This window comes from Canis lupus, chromosome 15 (assembly GCF_011100685.1).
Source record: "Canis lupus familiaris isolate Mischka breed German Shepherd chromosome 15, alternate assembly UU_Cfam_GSD_1.0, whole genome shotgun sequence".
Lineage (NCBI taxonomy): Eukaryota > Metazoa > Chordata > Mammalia > Carnivora > Canidae > Canis > Canis lupus.
Genome location: NC_049236.1, coordinates 50,086,594 through 50,108,790, shown reverse-complemented (window position 1 = coordinate 50,108,790; position 22,197 = coordinate 50,086,594). Strand labels below are relative to the sequence as shown.

At 43.1% G+C, this 22,197-nt stretch overlaps 1 long non-coding RNA gene across 3 annotated transcripts in view; it reads right to left on the bottom strand.

The window, feature by feature from the left end:
• Positions 1-22,197, bottom strand: part of LOC119869343 — a 58,955-nt gene that overhangs the window by 3,296 nt on the left and 33,462 nt on the right. For all 3 annotated transcript variants that reach the window (XR_005370881.1, XR_005370880.1, XR_005370882.1), the window contains 2 exons: positions 17,106-17,232; positions 15,887-16,017 (listed from right to left, as the gene is read on the bottom strand). This is a non-coding gene — a long non-coding RNA (uncharacterized LOC119869343). The remainder of the gene's footprint in view (positions 1-15,886; positions 16,018-17,105; positions 17,233-22,197) is intronic.

The window sequence follows — 22,197 nt, the reverse complement described above, 5'->3', positions numbered from 1 at the left end:
CATTGTCACAACTTTAGCTAGAAAAACAGCTCCATTCCAAATCTGGACAAATGAAAGGTGTTGGCTTTATATAGGCAAACCCAACTTTTTAACTGGTTCTCCTCAGAAGCTATTGCACCTGGTTGCCAGGGTCTTGCTGATGGAAAGCCAAAGTAGAAAACATTACCGGGTAGCTAGCTCCCCACACACCCACAGTTAATTATTACTCCAATGGACAGTGGTTCATGAGATTATATACATTTACAACATGATTAACTCCGTGCTCATCAATCCCATTTTTTTTTATCAGAAATGTTGCCGCAAATGTGGCATAAATTTCCTGGGGACAGCATTCAGTTCCACCTTATTATGCAGCAGTGCTTTCAGAGATAGGAGGTACTACAGCTAATCCTAATTTAATTTCAGAAGAAGAAGTGAGCTCTCTGGCTTGCTACAAGCCGAATTCCATTTCTGATACTATCCACAATTCTAACTGAGACAGGCTAGAAATACCTGTGTGAATTGTGGTACCAAAGAAGAACCCTGAATCTGCGATAAAAGTGCAGAGTCTCCAAAATTTCCTGACACTGTCAAGTCTGTGCCTGAAACCAAGGCAGCTGGATCCCACAGCACCGTGTACACATGGCTATCAGCATTCGTCCACCATCAGAATCTACTATGAAGAGCATCAGTCCTATCTTCGAGAGCTCACAATTCCCAGAACCAAGGCGCTGGCCTTTCAGGAGAGAACTCGGTGTTCAGAGAAGTCCCTCTCTATTAGAGGAAATAAATAAGTTGATGCCTTTTTAATCTGAGCAGATGCATGGAGTTTCCTATGGGGAATTCTCACAGGGATGTTTTTACTTGGATGTTTTTCTGCAAGAGAAAAGGAAGAGCCTGGTGTCCTCCTGGACCGAAAGCACAGGCTTTTCATTAACTTGTGATGAATATATACGTATCAAATATGCATCCACTTAAAGAGGAGGAAATTATCCTCTTGGTTCATTGGACCAAGCAGGGACTCTCAGTACCATTGGGCTTTAACAGAGTCTCAGCAACTCCAAAACTGAAGAAATTCTCCAGGACCATGGACATTATTTAGCCTTTCTGTTACCTAGGATCCACACCAGGAAAATTGTGTGCAAACACAAATCAGATATTCTTCTGGGATTTGTTTGCTGGATGTCACTTGGCAAGAATTCCCATAGCATCAAAATTATGCTTGGAGAAAAAAAATGACTCAAAGTGAACCGTGCTGTTTTTTGCAGGAACAAAGCAATATAAAAAATAAAGCCTGTGACAAACTATTCTCCTCCCTGCTGCTACTCTTTTATCACAGGCATCTTCTTTCAGCTTGTTGGCCAGCCTTAATGTGAAAAAGCTTCTTGGGCCAACACTGCTACAGTTTCTGCTTCTAGAAAATGTCTAAAGATGCTGAAGCTCACAAACAAAAATTCTTTATATAAGTATATATTTGTGAGCGTGTGCACATACACATGTGGAAGCTATGAATACCTCACATAACTTTGTTAACCGAAAATAACTAAGGTTGAAGCATCTGAAATTAAAGCTGCTCATTCGTCCCTCCGTGTCTTTGGAAAACTTTACAAAACATTGTTCAATTGTTCATCTAGAAAAATAAACATTCAAGAAGGGGTTCAAAAAAAGATTTAAAAGAATAAAGGAGAATATGCTATGCACCAGATTTTTAAACTTAATATAAAACTGCAATAAAAAAGTGTGGTGCTGGCACAAGAATAAATGACTAGACCAATAGAGCATGATCATGGACAAAAAAAATCCTGCTCATGTGTGTGCAAGTGTGTAATGTATTCCATGATAACGTTAACATTGTGTGATAGAATGGAAAGAGTTACGGACTTTAAAATCAGACAAATTCAAACCTGGATTTGAATTCCAGTTTTACCACTGCTTAGCTGTGTGCTTTTGAGCAAGTTAATACTCTTACTAAATATTAGTCACCTAAATCTAATGAATGTGGGGAGATATATCTTGAAAGGTGTGAGGATTTGAGAACCAAGTGATAATTGTATGTATCAATCTAGGCTTTTAGTTACAGAGACATACTCTGGCTAACTTGGGAAGAATGGGAATTTATTCGAGGCTGTTGTTTTGCTTACAAAATTTCTGGGAGGGTTGAAGAGTCAGGCTTGGGAAAAGGAGACCAAAGAAGGTAGGGCAGCAGCCAGAACAGCAGAAATCTAAGGCAGCAGAGAGCATGTGAAGACTCCCAGCCCCACACTGAACGCTTGGCTGCTTACAGCTAACACTGCCCCATTTACTCCTGGAAAGTAGGAATTGAATTGTAGACATCACATATCCAATGGCCTTTGCTTGCTCCACCTACTGTGAATCAACAGATCCAGTTGTGAAATCTAAGCAATTGGTTGAGCCTTGACCACATGTTCCTAACCGAAGTGCAGAGGAGGCCGGGAAAATAAGTTCTCGGCATTTTCAAGTCTTATAGTCAAGGCAAGCTCCTCTCCTTGGTCAAGGTTCCTAAGATAGAGAATTTACAAACACAGGAACTTCTGACCCAGAGTGATCTAGAAGATGCACAAGTTCCTTACACAATGTATCAAAGCTCGTGACATGTAACAGACACAGCACATGGTGACTCTGAATATTTTCACAAATCAGTGGGAGAAAGCAACAACCCATCATTCAACAAATGGTGCTGAGACCACTGGTTATTTGGAAGGGAAAAAAAATCTACAATTCACCAAACTAAATTCCAACTGGATTAAAGATTTTTAAAAGAAATCAATCTGTAAGAAAAAAAAAAATCACATGTCACACTATATCCATCTGTGCAGCCTCCTGATTTGGGAGAGAAATGAGAAAGGAGGCTCATCCAAGTGCAGTGGGTTTTCTAATGATGTTTCCTCTATTTCTGGAAACACCGGAGGTAATCCTGAACAACTTAGAGCCAAACCAATATGCTCTGCTTTTAATTCTGCATTGACCCCCAATCAGAAGTGCTTCTCTTTCCTTTACTGGAAATAAAGTATTGAAGTAACTACTCCTATGCTCAACTTCCACAAGTCTTTCTTAGGATCACTCAGTCAGCATTGCAGAAGATATTACCAAGAGTGGTCTAATGGTCTGGAGTCCATGTTTCCACAAAATGGTAGGTTCCAGGTAGGCAAGGGCCTTGTTTTATGCACCTTTGTGTCCCACTCTGCTTGCCTCAATCCTTTGAACAGTAGAGGCTATCGATGGATGGATGAGTGAGGAAGAAAACTGAATTGCTGGTTAACTGTTTTGAAATGTCTGAGAATGGTTACAGTTTTGAGCACTAACTCAGATCAAGTAATCCTCCATTTCCTTTCCTTTAGAAGAACAAGTGCACTTAACATTGTTTACTCCTCTAAAACTTCATGTAACATCAAAGATTGATCGTTCCGGGTTTGATGAAATAATTCATAGCTGACAACTCTTAAATTCACAGATGGACAGCTTTCCAGAATGCCTACAACTCTTTTGTCCTCTCTTATTTAGAATCCTTACTGTTCCCAATTTTGATCTGCTGCTCTATATCAAGCTCTGGACAGCTACTCAAAGATGAGAGAGGCTGGTCAGAAATTTTCCTTTGCAAGGTGTATTTCTTGTTAGTCACATTTTTCTTCTTAATTTACTGCTTTGCATTGTTGTTACAATAGATGTGTTACCTGAAACATTAACTTCCACATGACTGAAGTGATTCTTGCTTTTCCTTTGGCTCTCTTAAAGATTCTGATAGTATTTATTTAAGTTGAGAGATCACTTTGAGATTCTTGGATGCAAATAACTATAAATATGTATATTACTATTGCTGCTATTGCAAAAAGGAGGGTACTCCATTTCTTATATATACAATAACTTCATTTTTAAATGTTAGGAACAAAAATACTGTTAACCATGATACATCCCTAAACAACACATGAATAAGGATTCACTGTTTCTGAAAAATTCTACTCAGCTCTCAACCTGAAAAAGGCCAGTTGCTGCCCTCTCTGATTCATCTCTGAGAATGAAAGGAACCAAAAGTCAGTTCCCTTTAGTACAAACTCTCTTTCATATTTTATTTGCTAATGTACAGCTAATATCTAAATTAAGAACATGCTTACAAGAAAGGTTAGGAACTTCTTCACTCCAATCCATTAGGAAGTCCAATTTTGATTGGAATTTTAAATAACTTTTGATAATTAATGCATCTTGGCTTTTGGATTTCAAATAAGATGAAAGAATCTATTTTCTTTCTGATTCAGAGTTACAGAAGATTTAGCCCAGTCAAAAGATTCCAGAGTTCCCTTCAGTGAAACACTTTGGGGAATTCCCTCATTCTCACAAGGTCAACATATATTGATCATATACTAATGGCACCAAAGTTTAAATGATCAAAGTGTTGAACTATATTATGATTAGGTCAAGGGTCAGCAAACTTCTTCTGTAAAGATCCAGATAGTAAATACTTTAAGATTTACCTACCAAATCTGCTATAATAGTGCAAAAGCAGCCACAGACAATACATAAAGAACTGAAGGTAGCTATGTTCCAATAAAACTTTATTTATAAACACTAAAATTTGAATTTCACAGAAATTTCATGTGACGTGAAATATTATTTTTCTTTTGACTTTTTTCAAGATGTAAATGTCATTCTCAGCCCATGAGTAATATAAAAATAGATATCTGGCCATATTTAAGCAGCAGGCCACACTTTGTTGACTCTGACTTGAAATGAATGGGGATAAATTTCTTGAGAGGCTTTCACCAAATAGCTTATAATATTGAAGTCCAACCTTTGCCATATCTTCCATAATAAAAGCCCAAATTCTTTCCATTTATGCTATGCATTCATTAAACAGAAGGGTGTAGCTTTAGATGTACTGATATTAAATGCTCCCCAAGGGACACGTATAGAATAGGCTCGCATTTGTGTTTGAAAAGGAAAACTGTAGGGCACCTGGGTGGCTCAGTTGGTTAAGCATCAGACTGTTGACTTTGGCTCAGGTCATGATCTCAAGATCATGAGATTGAGCCCTGTACCAGTCTCCGCACAGAGCATGGAGACTGCTTGGGATTCTCTCTCTCCCTCTCCCTCTGCCCTTCCCTGCCCCCCCCCAGCTCATATACGCATTCTCTTTCTCTCTCTCTCTCTCTCTCTCTCTCTCTCACACACACACACACAAATAATAAATAAATAAATAAATAAATAAATAAGCTAAAAAGGAAAAAAAATATATTATATATATATGCTTCTCTATGCAAAGAACAGTAGTTGGCTCCAAAGAGAGAATTAGAGGACAAAGAGAGGGACAAGAGTGAGCAGGTGACTTAAATTTTACTCTATGCCATTTTGTACCTTTGGCTTTTGTACCACTTATATGAACGCATGTTTAAAATAATACATTAATTTTTAAAAATTTAAAAATGTTGAAAAGAATGACTAGAGGGATCCTAAAATCAGTACCTAATATTCTCCATATTAAAGGTTGGGGCCCAGAGCAAAAGTATAAATGAAGGTCCTGATCCAAATGATTCAAATTCACATTCTCTTAAATCCAATTTTGCTGTCTCTTGTCATCTGTTTTGCATTCCAGCTTTGCATCATCTACTAATCTGGAGATCTGAATTTCTGTCATTTCACTCCTTGCAATCTGTAGTTGAATTGACGGAGATTCAGTGATTCCCACAGCTCCTTTCGTCAGCTAGAGGCCCTCTTGTAAAATATACATGGGAAGAATGGTAGGAGGGAAGTAAAGTAGGAAGGAAGGAAGGGAAGAAGGGAGGGAAGGATGGAGGAAGAAGAAATGAAGAAAGAGAGAGTATGCAACAGAGACCCTATGTAGGTCTAGAAAACCTAAAGTAGTTACTATCTGAGCCTTTATAGACAAGTTTGCCAACCTCCCCTGGGTCTTGAAACAACCATGAGGGTAAATTATACCTTAAAAGTCCAGGCCCTAAAAGAAATCAGGAGCTCAAGGAGAGCTTTTCGGTTTGCTGTGTTCACTATAATGCTGCATAACAAATCTTCCCAAATCTTGGCTGAAAATAATAATGCTATAGTGTATGCACCTGTGGGTGGGCTGGGCCCACTGGAGCACTTCTTCCCACCTTGGGTGGTCTCACTCAGGCATCTGTGGGTGGGTTGAAGGAGTCCTAATATATGAGGCAAGGCTAGCCCAGTTTGCGCTACACTGAGGTCTGCAGCCTGCATCTCTAGCACTGCCTCTCATTCTCCTTAGGCCACTGGGCTAGCCAGGACATGCTCTTCTTGGGGCAGTGACAGAGGCCAAAGAGTGCTGAAATGGGCAGCAGGTCTTAGGGGCCTCTGGGAACTCACAGGCTCTCATTGACTTCCCCTGCAGGGCCCTGGTCCACGCAAGGCACGTGGCCCAGCCCAAAGTAAAGCAGCAGGGAGATACTCTCCCCGCAGCAAGGGGCCACCTAGTCACTGGACAAGGATGGGACTAGAGAGGATGGGGAGCCCGGGCCAGTAATGCAAACTGAAATTTAGTTCAATACTTTGCACCAACACATGCCAGGCACTCTTCTAGGGGCTGGGGATCTGTGGGCAAAAAAAACTAACAATCATCCCTGCAGTAGGATTTGGATTCTAGTGGAGTGTGGAAGGGATTTAATGCTCAATGCAGCTTCCTTCTTGGCCATTTTGTTCTATTTCACTGGGGGATGAATGAGTTCAATGGCATGTTTGCTTTAGAAGGTGGGAATCATCTAGCCTTGGTCGTCTCTATGTCCCCCAGTACCCAGTACTGGGCTTCAGGCAACGTAAGTGCTCAATTAAAAGGGAAAGGGAGTGAATGAAGCATTTTCTAGCTCTCTTTTCTGGGCATCACTGAATCTCCATCAATTCATCCACAGATTGGAACGAGTGAAATGACAGAAATTCAGATCTCCTGATTAGAGACGATGCAAAGCTGGGACACAGAACAAATGACAAGTGACAGTGAAACTGGATTTAAGAGAATTTGAATCATTTGAATGAGAGAGCCCACAGATAGCACATGCTGCTCAGCATAGAAAAATCGGTCATCTCTCCCAGACCAATTACCATGCAGCCTACGAGACATGGGATAGAAACAGAGTCTTCGTCAGGGAAGAATTTGGGTGGATTTGTGAGGACTGGTGTTATTATGCAGCACCCAGATACTGACAAAGAGGGGGGCCCGTGCCCACAACAGGGTGGCAGACCCAAGCTTAGTACGTTATGCTCAGTAGTAGGGAAGACTTTGGCCTTCCCTGGGTAAACCAAACGTGGCCCCATCACACAGCAGAGACTTGGCTGGCCAGTGGCACAGTGCTGCTGCCACCAGAGTGGCCTGGGAGCTAGTGCCTGCAGAGGACCAGGGCCACTGTGCAGAGGCAGTCCTGGGCGGCATGATTGCTCTGGACAGGGAGCCAGAGGTCTTCGCTCCAGCCCAGATGCGCTTCCTGAGAAAGATTCCCTGATCTTAGTTTCTTCATCTGTGAAATAGGCATTATGATAGTTGCCCTATTTACAGTAATCACAGGATTTCAAGGAGATTGGAAGAAATGGCAAGGATAAAAATAAACCAAAACGAGGCCAACTCAGGGAAGATGAGTAGGATTTGGTCTTGTCTTGAGCTAGCCATTGATATTCTGCATTTGAGAACAGGATAGAATGCATGGGGTACAGAAAACTTCAGAACCATGAATAAGATTGCTTTCAAAGTTGAAAGACACGCTTCACTTAGGGAAAAAATTAACTGTGAGGAATGATTTTTGGAAGTTTGAAGAGTAGAAGTTTCAGAAACCCAATTCCTCTTGGGAGAGTAATAAATATGGGACACAAATTCCTGTTAATGATGATTAAAGTAGAGTGTGAAAGACTCCAAAATACCCCCTTTTTAAATAAAAGAGAACAAAGGGATTAAGATGGGGAGGGGGGCAGAGGGCAAGGAGGCCAAAGATTAATGTTAAAAAAACAAACTTGTTCTTTTCCTCAAATGGTTGTGATCTTAGACATGAGGTGGACAGAGACAGGCTGGTCCCCAGCCCAGTGATTCCCTTTCCCTTGTAAACTATTAGTGGTGTCTGCAGGGGCACCTGTCTTGAGAATGGCTCTGTGGGCTCTTCTCTGACTGGGCCACAGCCCTTCATGAGCTATCACCTGTCTCCCCTTTTATCTCAAGCCTGCCTCTTCCTCTCCCTGACCTGTGGGACACAGTGAGGAGGAGGGATGGGGTGTCCTAGTGATATGGAAACAACTTAATACATCCACTGAGTTGAAAGTGATAATAACAACAAAATTCATGCAACCCATGAAAGCACAGAGTTGGGTAGTAAAACTGAATAAATCATTTCTCTTTATAAGGCAAATTCTACCAACTACTACCCAGACCATAACATACGGAGAGCGTTGCTCTTCACCTGGATGCACCTGCCCCCCTAAAAATGAAGTGCCTGGCCACCTCCGAGATTTATGCAAATGCAGGCAGTATTTATGCATCTGGGAGACACATCAAAAGGTCAGAAGGTATCTCCAGGCATGAGTTACAAGGCCTCTAAAAGCAATGACTCTTTTATAGGGTTTTAGATTGTGGTGATTTTCCGTAAATCCTGCCCAAGTCACACAATAGGCCAAGAGCAATTAACATTAATTAAACAATCCCCATAAAAAGGTTGCTGTGCTGACACATTGATAACCTCTAAATGCACTTAGGCTGCTAACATTCTTGAGGGTGTTCTTCAGCCACACCAGGGGTGCTGGGCCAGCTGGCTCCCACTGCCCCGGGGTGACTGTATACATGCGTGTAACACCCCACAGCTCCCTACACTCAGCCAGGTGGTGCTCCCTACACTCAGCCACCTGGGGATCTTGTGAAAACGAGGTTCTGATTCAGTAGGTCTGGAATGGGGCCCAAGAGTCTGCATTTGCAACAAGTTTCCTGGTGATAGCAAGGTTGTTCACCCCCAGACCATGCTTTGAGAAGCAACATTGTTCCAGAGCCCACAAAAAAAGGACCCAAATGGGGTGGCCTGGGTTTACAGACAGTGAGAACAACCCAAACCATATCCAGGGGCTTTCTAGTGTGCTGGCCCTTCTAACCTACTTTTCTAACCCACAGGAAGCTATAAACAATGAGAAATAAGCAAGCAGTACATTATGCAGACACCAGAGTTAACCTCAAAGTCATTGCAGATCCTGGAAGCCGGATCCTCTATTGAAAGGAGCAGGGAGGAAAAAACCACTTCTGAGAAAGCAGAGTCCTGAAAGGCCTCCATTCCCAGGTCCTCTGTATTTTGCACCTGCCTGGTAGAGGAGTCACTGAGGGAAAGCCACTGCCCACCATTATGAGGGGCTTTGAGGTGCGGCTTTTTCAGACACGGAAGGGTCGGGAACCAGAATGCGAGCCTCTCAGTGGAGCTGGGCACCCTTGTCTCTGGGCACAGCCTCAGGGCTCTGTCTTTACTCCATGGGGCACAAGGAAGGAACTGGATTTAAAGACTGGCATGTGGCCAATGATGAGGGCCTGGGTGGAGGTGAGGGGCAGGGTGCGGTAGAGGCAGGAAGTGCGTGTGTGTGGAGAGAAGGGGTGGGAAGAATGAGTAGTGGGTACAACATGGAATGAGCAAAGGCCAAACATTCTTTTTTTAATAGCCCCAGGGGCACCTAGATGGCTCAGTCAGTTAAGCATCCCACTCTTGACTCGGGCTCAGGTCATGATCTCAGGGTCATGAGATCAAACCCACCGTTGTCTTCTACTGAAGATTCTCTCTCCCTCTCCCCGTCCCTGTCCAATGCCCCCTTTAAAAATAAATAAAATAAAATTAATAAATAAAGGCCCAGAAGCTTTGGCAGGAACTGACTGACTGGAGTGGTAACGGCAGGGAGGAGCCCACCCAAGTGGGGTAGCCGCAGGAAGAAAGAGCACCCCCTCAGTGCTGGGGACAGAGAAGTTAGAGAAAATAGTACAGAGAAAAGGAGAGAGAAGTTAGGAAGATCTCAGGGCCCCTCTCCGGGAGCAGATGTGAGGTTTGTAGCAGCCCTATAAAACCGTAGGCCAACCGGTCATAAAATTATATTATGATATTATAATGATGTGGCTGCAGAAAGCATCAGTAACAATGTGTTGCCTGTGGACAGTTTCCATTTTAATCCAGTAATGATGTGATTGAAATGAGAAGTGTGCCATGAGGCCCCAGAAAGGGTGTGCTTTTCTTAAAGTAACCTTGTAGCAATTTCCTGACCCAAAGTAAATTCAAGCAAGGAAAAAATTGGACAAGGAAAAGGGGAATGTTCACTTGGGTGGGTGAGCCCCCAGAAGAGGAGACAGGAGGCCCGAGGAAGAGGCCCTGGGGGCCATCTTCACACAGAGAGTTCTGGAGACACCTCAGAGACTGGAATCATCAGACCAAGAAATTTGCCCTTGAGTCTATGGCCTTTCCTTTTTCTTCTCACTGACACCCTTCCTCTGTAACATTTTCAGTGCACTCAAGCCAAGTCAGCTATTTATAGAGCAAGAACAATTTTACCACAGGGTGTGGTGTTTAATTTGAAGAGACGTCAAAGAGTGAGGGGCAGATGGCTGGACAGGCAGTGCCTCTCAATGACCTTGATAGGTGCACCCAAGCCCACTGCCTCATCCTGAGTTTTGCAGACCCAGAAATGTCATCTGATGAAAGAGTCCTGAATTGATCAAGCTCTGGAAAAGGATAAATTGATAAGCCAGGTGCCTGCTTATTAATTTCTAACGGATCTCTGGGGTGGCTTGTGAAACAAGACAAGTTGCCAGTTCAGATGATTATTTCTGGAAGGTTGTTCAATTCAAGAGACTCAATTATATATCACAGGATCACTTAAAATTGCAGGTTCTCAAATCTTAAAGCTTAAAAGAAAAGAAAGCAATTCTCAAAACACTCCTTCCTCAAATCCTACTGAAAGAAAGACCATTCTTGTTCACCCCACTGTACCATCCACAAATTTAGGAGACCATTCTCCTAATGCATCTTTAACTGGTTATTGTATTCGTTTCCTAGATCTACCATAATATGGTACCACAAACCTCGAGGTACAAATTGTAAAAAAAAAAGTTTTGGAAGCTTGAAGTCAGAAGTTAAGGTATTGGCAGGAAGGACCATGTTTCTCTGAAAGCTGTAGGGGAATTCTTCTTTGCTTCCTCCTGGCTTCCTTCTGCTGGCTTTCTGGCAAACATCAGGGTCCCTTGGCATGTGGCTGTATCACTCTAACCTTTGCTTCTGTCTGTCTGTGGGTCTGTCACTGTGCCTCTTCTCTTCAAGGACACTGGCTGTATTAGATTAGAAGCCTACCCTACAGCAGTATCTACAGCAACCCTAAAACCAAACAAAGTCACACTCTAAGGTACTAGGGATTAAGACTCCAACATATCTTTTTGGGGGGGCATAACTCAACCCATAATAGTTATACTCAGGTCTGGTTTGATTACATATTACACATTAATTCAGCATCTGAAGCTAGCTACCATGTGGGCAGGTATCGAAGGAACTATGGGTAAAGCCAATCCCTGCCTTCAAGGATCCCACAGTCTATTAGAGGAACCAGACACTGGAAAGCTTACTTGACATTCTCCCTCAAGTCTGCAGGAGAAAATTTAAAATATATCAATGCCCAGGTTCTACTCCTGACCTCTGGAATGAGGCCCAGCAGTATTAGTATATATTAACAGTTCCCCAGGTGTGATGGTAAATTTCATATGTCAACTTGACTGGGCCTCGGGGTACCCAGATATTTGGTCAAACGATATTCGGGGTGTTTTTGTGAGGGTAGGTCTCATCCAGTCAACAGAAGTCCTGAATAGAACAAAAAGGCTCATGCCTCCATTAAGAGGGACTTTTTCCTGTCTGACTGCCTTCATGCTGAGACATCATTTTTTCTCCCTACCTTCGAACATGAACTGAAACAGTGGCTCTTACTGGGTCTCCAGTCTGGCTTCAAAATGGAACTATGCCATGGACTCTCCAGGGTCTTCAGCTTGCTAATTGCAGATCTTGGGACTTGTCAGCCTCCATGATCGTGTAAGCCAATTCCTAATTTTGTGTGTGTGTGTGTGTGTGTGTTATGATATTATACATACTTTGGTTCTGACTCTCTGGGAAATCCTAATATACTAGGTGATTCAAATATGCTACAAGAGTTAAGAACCACTGACCTATAAACCCCAGACAAGGAAATGATTAATTCTGCCTCAAGAGGAGACTTCATAAAAGCCATTATATTTGAACTGGGCCACAAAGAGTGAGCAGTTTTCACTTTGCCAAGCAGATGGGGCCAGAGGAAAGAGTATTAGCAAGGGGAGCAAGGAGAGAAGGTGAGAAGACAAGAGGAGTAATTGGAGATGCAGCTGAAATAGAAGGTGGTTCTGACCTGCTGCAAATGTCATGGCTAAATAACACGGGGACCTATTCAAAAGTTTTACACAAGGGAGTGATGTGCCCTTAATGCGTTATAGGAAGATAAATCTGAACACCGTGTGGAAAAACTGAAAGTGAGGAGGACCAAGTAGACATCCTCATAAAAGCCTGTGTGGCCTGAATGCTGTGTCTTCTCCATATTCATATGTTGAGTACCCAACCACCAATGTAGTATATTGGGAGGTGGCACTTTGGGAGCTGAATGTGTTTAGATGAGGCTAGAGCCCTGATGATGAGATTAGTGTCCTTGAAAGAAGAGGAAGAGACATCAGAGCTCTCTCTCTCCACACAGCAAGAAGATGACTACCTGGCAAGCCTGGACAGGTTCTTCTGGATAGAAGAACCAACTCTACTGTCACCATCTTAGACTTCCCAGCTTCTAGAAGTATGAGAAACCAATGTCTGGTATTTAAGTCTATGGTATTTTGTTACAGAAGCCCAAGCAAAAGATGATATATTCCTAGACTAGAGAAAAACAAAGGTGTGTGTGTATGTATGTGTGTGTCTGTGTTGTTTGTTTTTATGTTTTAGAGCTAGAATCAATAGAATTTTGGTATTGGGCTTGGGAAGTGAGGAGTAGGCATCAAATAGAACTTCAAAGTGCCCAACTTAGGGTAGGAACTGAGAGAATGGTTGTATCAAGATTGGGAGCACAAAAGGAGTAGCAGATTTTGTGAAGGACATCGTGAGTTTCACTTAAATTTGAGGTGCCACAGGGCATTTGCATGGAGATGCTCGGTGAGCTGATAAAAATAGGTTTCCAGCCTTTAAAAAAGAGACAGTGCTTTTTATAAATAAAAATTGTGGAGTAATTAGAATGGAAGTGATAACAGAATTCATGGAAGTGTGTAAGATGATCTAGGACGAATACAAAGAGGCTGAAAACAGAAGCTAGAATAAGTAACTATTTGAGGGACCAATGAGGTCAAGAAAGTCTCTTCATTAAGTCATTCTGGTGACTCTTTGATCCGTAGTGACCTAGTAGTTTGTCTAAAACTATAACATGCCCTCATTCCCTGAGGCCTGCTCATTGAAAACTGGCCCCTGTCTTTTCAAGACCTTTTTTCTCCATGAAGCAAGTATGGAGCCCTTGCTTAATTTGTCACTTGTTTAAGATAAAGCCCAGAACATTCACACAGCCTGTATAGACAGCAGAGGATCACGGTTTCCTCACTAGTGTCGGCTCGATGACCTCCAAGGTTTTTTCTCTCTCCAAGGGTCTCAGAATCTGTGGAAGGATTGTGGGAACAAATGCCCTGCCTCACCTATCATCTCTCCTCCTGATATACACAAGTCCTGGAATTCGCGTGCTTGTACTCCCCTCCCATTGAGCCCGGGCTAGGCCTATGATTTGCTTTAACAAAAGTGGCAGAAATGGTGCTGTGCCTGTTTCAGTTCTAAGCCTTAAGAAGTCATGAAAACTTCTGCCTTCTTGGGAGCCGGGGTACTATTAAGATATCCATCTTCTCTGCTGGAGAGAACATCCAGAAAAGGTAAGGCCCTGAGCCTTCAAGACGAGAGAAAAAGACTGGGAGAGAGAGAGAGACAGAGAGAGACCAAGCATGCCTGCATCCCAGCTGAGCCCATCCCATAGTTGATAGCCGGCTAAATGTGGTCACGTGAATGAGCATTGGCAAGGCCAGCAAAGAACCACCCTGTCAGGCTCAGCCCTACTTGCAAAATCATGAGCAAGGAAAATGGTTGTTGGTTTAGGCTATTAGGTTGTGGGATGGTTTGTTTCATAGGAATAGAGAGCCCAAAAGCATGTGATTCTGCAGACCAGAGGTTGGCAAGCGTTGTATGATAGGCCAAGGGTCTGGCCCTTTTCCTTATAAAGCTGATAAAAGAGAATTGTTCATTTGTCTCAACCTATCACTGTACTAATCACATGTTTTCATCCTGTAATTTTGGTGCTTTGATATCTTGGGGCCTCGCTGACCTGGAGAAACTGTCCCTCCCTAGGACAGCCAATTTCTATAGAGAATAAAGAATTCTATATCTTTCATATGCAAACCAACCAGTCCAGAACTCATACCCCAGCTACCTCCTTTACCAGGTTCCTGAAATCTAGGCTGCCCTCCACCTGCCCTAATCACCAGTGCTGGGTACCAGACAAGTAGGGAGCCCACTGACATCATTCAAACTAGCCAATTCTAAGCCTACTTACCCTGCTTTGCTTTTCTTCACACAGAAGAAACCAAGTGAAGGCTCTTGCTCAGGTTTTCCCCTGATTCCTCTGCCTCTTGACTAGCCCTTGTCCCTCCCTGTATCCTCCCTGCCCCCGTAGCATCAAAGGCCCCTCTTCTTGGGACCTGTGAGCCATGTTCTCAATGGCGGTCATCTCCTAAGCTGCTAAACCTTTCTTTACCTAAAGAATAATAAAGCCTGTAAAATAAAACAATAGTCTGTGGACATAAATAGGTGGGCAAATCCTACGACCTGTGTGACTCTAATAGATGATGAAGATGGATGAGGCAGAGGTGGTTGAGAAGGACCATCTTGTAACACTGTGCCACTAAAAATAATAACTACTATTTTTGGGTGCTCCCCGTTAATCTTAAGGATAACTTCAGAGGGCGGATTTTGGTGTCCCCATTACCCAGAAGTGAAAATTAAGGCTTAGATACTATGCCACTAGTAAGTAGCAGAACTAGGATCCCAACCAGTTTTGCTGGAATCCAAAACCAGAACTCGTCTCATAAGCTTCCCCAACAACCTCGGCCAGGCTCGCTGTAGTTTGCCAAGCCTTCCAATGTGCTATACGACACCTCAGTAGGTTTTCTGTGATGAATTTTTGAGCAAATGAGTTTTATCCTCTTTAATCACCTATTTCTGACTATAAAAGTGATAATTCTCATTGGCAATTTGAAATACCAAGAAGAAATTTAAAACCACTCCTATAAGCGCTCAGATAACCATTGTTAACATTTAGGTCTATATCCTTGTAGTCTTTTTTCCATACCTATATCATTTATATTTTACAAAACTTAAATTAAACTATCTCTTGTAACCTACTTTTTTAACCCAAAAATATACTGTGAGCATTTTACCATGCCATTAAATATTCTCCCAGGATAGGAATTTTAATGGCTAAATTTCGTTTCTTAGTTTATAAATACTATAGCCATTTATTAATCCTCTATTGTTATCATGTGAATTATTCCTAATATTTTACAATTAAAAGTGCTCTGATTCTGGGGATACCCAGAGGGAGGGATTAATAAATGAGTATGGAATGAATGAATGAATTCTTCTATTGGGGGATTTTGAACAAGACATTCAGGCTTCAGCCAGGGAAAAGACACCCAACAGGAGGCTCATTTATTAAGCTTTAGACCCTCAACAGCTCTGTGAGATCAATAGTATCATCACCTGCACTTTATAGGGGAGGAGAGGGAGGCCAGGGTGGTGTGATCACCTCTCTCAGAATGCTCGGAGCGCCCCCCCCCCCGTTCTTTTCCCCATACCTAGATCCTCTAGGTCCAAAGACACTGCAGTGCAGCTGGAGCTCTGTGCCCAGACTCTCCATCAAGTGCTCTTGGGACAGGACGTTCAGCCCTAGGTCCTAGGATCAGGTCCCTGTGTATCCTCCTTCAGTCTATTCCAACAAAATAGCAGAAAAAAAGAAAGTGCTCTGATTAATATCCTCCTATGTCCTTATATGTAATTCTTTGTGACTATCTCTGACTAGTATCCTAGGATAAATTCTTAGGTTTAGAATTGCTGAGTCCAAAAATATGCATGTTATTAAGACTTTTGATACTTGTCAAATTTCTCTCCAAAAATGTTGCACCAATTCCCACCTTACCCCAGAGTCCTTTGTTTTCAACATAAAATAACTCTCTGTTAGGGACTGCTCTGTGTGTGTGTGTTTGTGTGTGTGCACATCTGTGACTCAACCATATACAGGGTTCCTTCCATGCTAAATACAACCAAAATTTTGTCTTCAATGTGTACCTCTAGTTGGTAAGTAGTGAGATTCCCTAGACTTGAAATCTTTATTCCAAAAGAATGACACCATTTCTCAAAGGGACTTGCCAATCTAATAATGGAGTGACTGTTGTTTTTCAGCCATGCAGCACTGTGACCATGACTACCTACATTGCTTAAATAACAGGTTTCTGTGCCTCCCTCAAATATGTTCAGACTGTGAGGAACCTGTACAGTAAGTTACAGAAAGGCCAGCAAGCGGTATATACTACTTCAGGAAAGGAAGGGTGGTTGGAAAAGGTGGCGTGTTATCTGCTTCTAAAGAACTAGAGAGGGACACCTGGGTGGCTCAGCGGTTGAGCGTCTGCCTTCAGCTCAGGGTGTGATCCTGGAGTCCAGGGGTTGAGTCCCATATCGGGCTCCCCATAGGGAGCCTGCTTCTCCTTCTGCCTAGGTCTCTGCCTCTCTCTGTGTCTCTCATGAATAAATAGATTAAATCTTGAAGAAGAAGAAGAAGAAGAAGAAGAAGAAGAAGAAGAAGAAGAAGAAGAAGGAGAAGGAGAAGGAGAAGGAGAAGGAGAAGGAGAAGGAGAAGGAGAAGGAGAAGGAGAAGGAGAAGGAGAAGGAGAAGGAGAAGGAGAAGGAGGAGAAGAAGAAGAAGAAGAAGAAGAAGAAGAACAACAACAACAACAACAACAACAACAACAACAACTAGAGAAATGTGGAATCCCAGAATGCAAAGGAATAGCTACTTACCTGGTGTGATCCAAAGTGTCTCCACACAGATTCATGCTCCCAAACGTCATCCCCCCATCTACCCAGCCTTGTGTTGTGTGCCCTACATTCTAAGTAGTAACACCTTTGGCTTCAAGCTGAAAGGTCCCTGTTAAGACAAAAATAAATGAGCTAGAAGGGCTCACACCCTAAACCATTAGCAGCATTAACAACTTAGCTCAAATGAGCTTATCGAGTAGCTGGAGTCACCTAGAAAAGCCCCAAGGAAATGAGACCAGGGTGTGTGATATTACACGGATATGACAACGTCAGGGCGGAGTGGGTAGCAAAGAAGTGTCCTGGGTGATCTGGGGACGGAAGGATGGTTCTGGGGGCCAAAGGGACAACATGGGGATGTTTCTGAGGGCATAGAGGGAAGAGGCCTCAAGGGACAGGTCTAACTGTTCGGGCAATTTATCAGGATCGTTGCACTGACACCTGAGAGACCCATTCCCTGCTGGTCTCTTGAACACGTTGGTTCAGAGCAAAGAACACGTCACTCCTATTCCTGCCACCAGTCGAACTTCGAGCAAACAAATTACTGGTTGCCCCTCTTTCCTCCTCCTCCTCCCCCAGGTATACACACGGCAGGCATCTAAGGCAGGGCCTGCACACACCCGGTCACATCCATTAACAAGGCGCTGGTTATATCAATGGCAACCCTGAGGAGATTCCTCTGTGCTGAAGTAAAGCAGTAAATATAATAGCCTCTTAACCGGCACATTGTTATCAGTATTATTATGGCTTTCTCTTCATGCCTGTCACTGGATTATGGTAATTTTTTTTTAGTCGTGGGTTTTAATCAGAGTCGAAGTCTCGAGTTACTGACAGCTTGGGAGAGCTGTAGCTGCTCTGAGATGGACTTCACACTGTCACAAAATCATAACACAGGCAGAAAGCTAGTGGCTCTCACAGGCCTCCTCCCGCCAATTAAAAACAAAGCAACTTTCTAAACAGCAGGCTCCTTTGCCAGGCTTCACACGAAAGGGAGGGGAGCAGAGGGCACCTACTTCTCCCTCCTTCCCCCAGAGTTCAAAGCAAGAAACAATGATCCTGGCAAAGGCAGTACTAGAAGCAGTTAGTGTAATTTAGCTAATGGTGCCTACAGGAAGCTGGAAATCATTCCTCTGACATGTTGTAGTACTTCAACGGCATTGGGCCTTGTTGGGTTCTCCTGACCTTGCGGTACCTCCTCACAGGCATTGTCCATCTATGACCACTCAGTCGAATAAACCTGATAGACGTGGGCCAACGGGTCATGTTAGCTGACCTCTCTGGAGGTTATGGAACAGAGCAACACCTCTGGCTTTGCCTTCCCATCGTCCTGTGTAATCAAAGTTCTCTCCTCGGGGCACCTGGTGGCTCAGTGTTTGAGTTTCTGCCTCTGGCTCAGGTCGTGATCCCCGGGTCCCGGGATCGAGTCCTGCATCAGGCTCCCTGTGAGGAGCCTGCTTCTCCCTCTGCTTATGTCTCTGCCTATCTCTGTGTGTCTCTCATGAATAAATAAATTTAAAAATCTTAAAAAAAAAAAAAGTTCCCTCCTGAACAAATGGGTCCCCGGCTCCAAGACAGCTGGCAATGGGGCTGGTGTTAGGCAGAGATCACTAAATATTTTTCTATCACCCTGGAGAAGCCATAGCAGACCATACCAACCTGAGACAAACCATTTTGCCTTCAGGGTCCTTCTACTTCCTCCATTTGCAACACTGTTCTTCTTTCTAGAACCATCATCCTTAGAAACCCCATGGCCAGCATAGGCCATTCTGGCACCTAACTTAGATTTGTCCTTTATGTCCATCCACATTTGCCTATGGTCCTGTGGTCAAGTAACTCTCACAGAGAAATGGCCTGAATAAATCCAGCAGGATAGACTAAGTTATGCTGTAGTGATTAACAAAAACCTCAGTGGCCAAAACAAGGGTTTCTCATTCATGTTGTATGGCAATCACAGGTTGCCAAGAGGCTCTGCCCCCAGAGTCACTCTGTAAACCAGGCCATCATCAGTAACCCGGGTTATCACCTTAGAAGTTGCAATCATCATCCCCAAGGGAAAGAAGGCTCTAGAGTCTTTTCCTGGCAGTTGAAGGCACCATCTCAGAAACAACAAATATTACTTCCACTCTCAAGTCATTAGCCAGAATCGGGGATGTTGCTCCATCCAACCAGAAAGAGGCCAAGAACTACAATCCTCTTTTGTGCATTGGAAGAACAGAAATATTTGGTGACTTGCATAAATAATTAACACACCAGTTAATTAATTTGCACCAAGAAGAAGAATGAAGAATCCCAGAGTTAAGAGTTACCCCTCCCAGTGGTATCCCCTAGCACAATGAAGCTTATTATGTTCTGTTCTCTGGTGCTGGGCAGACATGAGCAGATATGGGAAAAAAGGGGGAACTTCTCCCCAGTTCAGATCCAGTGTTTGCTTTGTTCACTCACAGTTCTCCAAGTGGCTTGCCACTGTGAATCCGAAATCACACAAATACATGCTGCAGATGAAAAAGATGCGGTGTGAATGTTTACTAAAGAGCATGCTAAATGATTTAAAGATTGAAACAGTGGGTGAGGGCATTGGAAGGAGGAGGGAAATCTGAAAGGGACCATGAGATGACAAAGACAGCCTGGACGAGGATCAGTTTTGCTGCTGGCTGCCAGCTTTCTGAAAGCAAGAAAACAAAAAAAAAGCCAATATGACAATTATAACATCAGTCTACCATGAAGCAATTAGGGCTTGGAGCAGAGTTTGAAGGAAGGAGACATCTGGTCTCAGAATCTGGGACTCCGGTGGAGAAATACCAGACACAACAAAATGATGGTGCAGGGAAGATGGAGACTTTTGTTCTCGAATCCAAGAGAACTCCTGAAGCTTTAGCAAGAACTTTTTGCAGTGGCCGCAAGAAGCTGAGTTCCGGAAAATGGAAGAGCAGCAAAATTGTGTTCTTGTGCCCTAACACATGCTATCTACGTGCCCAGGGCGAAAACCAGCAGAGAAGCAACCCCCAAGTATGGCCAGTGGGGTAGTGTTGAGATTTGTCATCAGAGGAAAAGCAGGAGGAAGAAAAAGGGAGGAATCTCAAAGATCTCTGTGTACCTTGGCGCCAATTCCAGGGAAATAGGCCTGTGGGCTGATACCACCTCCAGTCTGTCAGCAAATTCTGTTGGCCCTATTTGCAAGATATAATGTAAAGTGGACCACATCTTCCTGCCTCCACCAGCTACCTTCCTCCAAACACTAATCTCCTGCCTGGCTTCCTGCAGCAGCCTTCTGACTGGTCTCCTGTTTAAATCCTTGCCTCCCAATTGTCTACTTTCTGTGGAGAAGCCAGAATGAACCTCCTGAAATGTAACCCGTCACCCCTTCCTCCTCACTAGGTTTCCGTCACACTAGCATCGCTGCTCCCTCTGCCAATACTTTATTTCAGGGCATTTGCACTGCACAGGCTGTCCTCTCTGCCCAGAAGGCTCTATACTCGGACATCTGCATCAGGCCTTGCTTTCATTGTCCCTTCAGATCACTTCTCAAATGCCACAGCATTAGCAAGGTCTTTCTTATCCATTCTATTTCAAAGAACAGCCCCTGCCTCCAGCCCTGAAGGCCCTATCCCCTCCTCAGCTATGTTTCCTTAACCAACTTTGTGTGAAATGGGTTGTCACGTGTACATATTTTATGTTCTACTTGTTTGGTTGTAGCAGAAGTAAGCTCCAAGAGGGCAGGAGGGTTTCTTGGTTGATTTGTTCACCGCTGTAACCCCAGCATCCAGAACAGGACTTGCCAATAGTATGAGCTCAATACCTATGTGTTAACTGAATACATTGCAATTGACCCCAACCTTACCACAACACAGACGTAACGTCAAAGAGATATTCAGGGGACAAGGCTTTTCTTTTTCTTGAAATACTCTGTGAGGATTCAGGGTCTGCCTCCTCCTCCTACCTGATATCAGCTGCCATGGATACAGGTTTCTTAAAGGGGTCAAGGATGCGACAGATGCTTTACATTAGCTTTTATGTCCTCCATAAAATTAACAACAAGCAAACCTTGAGTAACAGAGCTATAATTCTGTCTTGCAATTCTGATCCCACACAGAGCGTAAGAGCTTGGCTCTTGAGGCTAAAAGCTGTTTCCAGAACCCTCAATGGAATTATACCTCTGTAATTCATTTACTGTTATTCATTTTATATATGTTTATAGATAGAGCCAAAAAAAAATCACACAGCCAGCAAAACCAAGGCAAAGAAGAAAAGATAACCCAGTGGTTTTCATTTTTAAATTGCAATCATTATGTAAGATACAGAATTTGTCACACTATAGCACTTCCAGGCTAAGCAAGAAATATACTTAACAGGTAAACATAATAAGATAGCTTTTAAAAAGAATGAATATTACCTTGCTCTGTCTTCAGGGATGTTATTTTCAGTAGCAATATCAATTCACAAAGAAAAGTCAAGAGAATAATTACGGCTTTTTAGCCAATAGGACTGATCTACGTAAACAAGATCACTGAAAGTGTTGGATAATATCCTTGAAAGGCCTCTAAAGTTATTGTCCCACTCCAGCTATTTGCCATACGTGACCAAAAACAACCCAACAAGCCTCCGTCATTTATGTCCAAGTTTCTAATGAAACAAGCCTCGTGAAAAATAAACTAGCATACAGATGGGCTTGGAGAGAACTGGCAGCGTATCTACCTTTTATATTTATTTTATTTTATTTTAAAACCATTTCGGGTAATCAAAGTGGTTCGTTAGCAAGGAACATTGTGGGAGAAATGGCATTTTCCATGCGCCAGACACAACCGAAATAAAGATAAGACTTAGACGCTCCCTCTGGCCGATGAACTACAACTTCATTTACGAAGGAACTACAGGCCGTAGCAGAATCTTAGTGCTGATTTCTATCCACAGGACATTTGGCCACCGCTTACAACCCATTTCATATATAGGCTGCTGAACAGCCTCCAGATGGTGTGTATAAGATTTTACAAATGTTTTTCTTGTTCCAATCAGACATGACCTTTCAAATATATAAAGCTGTACACACGAAAACTGCCACAAGACTTCTAGAAAAATTGAG